The sequence below is a fragment of the Hippopotamus amphibius genome, chromosome X (assembly GCF_030028045.1).
Source record: "Hippopotamus amphibius kiboko isolate mHipAmp2 chromosome X, mHipAmp2.hap2, whole genome shotgun sequence".
Taxonomy (NCBI): domain Eukaryota; kingdom Metazoa; phylum Chordata; class Mammalia; order Artiodactyla; family Hippopotamidae; genus Hippopotamus; species Hippopotamus amphibius.
The window spans coordinates 57,917,729-57,919,556 of record NC_080203.1 but is presented as its reverse complement, the minus strand read 5'-3'; positions in this window follow the sequence as shown (position 1 = coordinate 57,919,556).

Below are 1,828 nucleotides of genomic sequence, written 5' to 3'. Positions count from 1 at the left end.
CATTTCTACCCCTCTTCTGACAATAGCAGCCACCCTCTGGTCCCATTGTCCTTCTGTACCAAAGAGCCAGTAAAGCATAGCCATGTCGCTTAGGTATATGTTTAGGCAGGAATTTTTTTTTTAATTTTAATTGTTTATTTATTATTTTTTGGGGGGTACCCCAAGTTCAATCATCTGTTTTTATATACGTATCCCCGTATTCCCTCCCTCCCTCGACTCCCCCCCCACCCTCCCTCGAGCCCCCCCACCCTCCCCATCCCAGTCCTCTAGCCAGGAAATATTTTGTATGATAAGTTCGAAATGGGAAATGTCTGAGTCAGAGTATAAGAATGACTTTTGAATGGTTTAAGCATACTGTTGGCAATTAGGCTCTCAAACACTGTTAGCGGAACTGTATTTTGCTGTAACTATCATCACATGTCCTTAGAAAGCCATGTCTTACATTGAAAAATAGTGGTGTGATTCTTCTGGGAAGCTGAAGAGCAGGGACTCGTGTTCTGGACCTGCCCTGAAGCCCAAGCTGTGCTCCACTGGGGATGCTCTATATCCCTGGTCAACCCATGGGTATTGTGGCTTTTTTTTTTTTTTTTTTTTTTTGGTACAGAGAACTCTTATCACAATATTTTCATAATTTAAAGAAATCAGTCAAACGCTGATATAAAAAATAATTAAAAAGCACATTAAGACTAAGACTAAAGGGCAAAAATTGTCATATGTAATACAATGGAATGCAGAAAATGTAGAGTAGGATCCAGTTTGGGGGGCAGTGCATTTGCCAACATGATTTGGAATACGTGTATCTGTAACCTAGTTATAAAAGCTTATAATGCAAAATATTAACACATGCCCATGTACCTGCACACTCTTCTCTTCCTCTGAGGCAGTGGCCATGGTTACCATATGTCACAAAGCTGAGCACCCACAGACATGCCCTGTGGGTCCAGAACTTTCTTCCCCCACACACCAGATGCCCTGGAAGAAGCTATGTCTGCTGGGTTCGAGGAAAGTTTCTCCTTGTTTCTGTTCCTACTTCTTGCAAAAGCCTCCCTTCCTGTGATCAGAAAAGCTGTAGTTTTAGCATTAGTCAGCAGGGACGGGTTTAGTTCTATTTCTAACTGTACAAGAATGAAACATATTAATTTTGCAAAAGCAAGAATCAACACATGCTAGTTTTCCAAACAGGTTATGAAACAGTTCTGCAGCCCTTTTTTTTTGTTTGTTTGTCTGTTTGTTTGTTTGTTTTGAATTTCCCCTGAGATAAATAGATGTGGATAGAAATGGTTGAGATGTGTGGATTCTCAAATGCGGCTTTGTCAATGATCCCAAATCGCCATTACACACTTTCATTTAACACATATTAGTTAGTTGTTATTCTGTGCCAGAAATCGCCAGGCCAAAGGGATTTCTAATCTGCAAACCCTGTGATTCAAACAGACCTCTCCTCTAGTTCAAGACAGATTATCTCCACTTGGCCCAAGGCACCTGGACCCGCCCAAGCAGGAGTGACTAGCATCTGGTCACAAAAGAGCATCCCAGGTCTGCTCACAGAAATCCATCCCTGAGACCTGAAAGCTCACTGTTCAAAGAGAACCAGTGCAGTAGCTGGAGGAACACTTAGGATGTGGAGGGAGGCTGATAGGTGTGGACACAATCTCCCTTCTGCCACTTGCTTGACTGAGAGTCCTGGAAAATGTATTGTATCTAACCCCTGTGAGCCTAAGATTCATAATCTGAGAAGGGACTGTGCATACAATCGTCATGGGCTATTTGTGAAGAGGTCAAAGAAATCTAGCGAGTCTACCCAACACTGAGCAAATGTTGGTTGCTG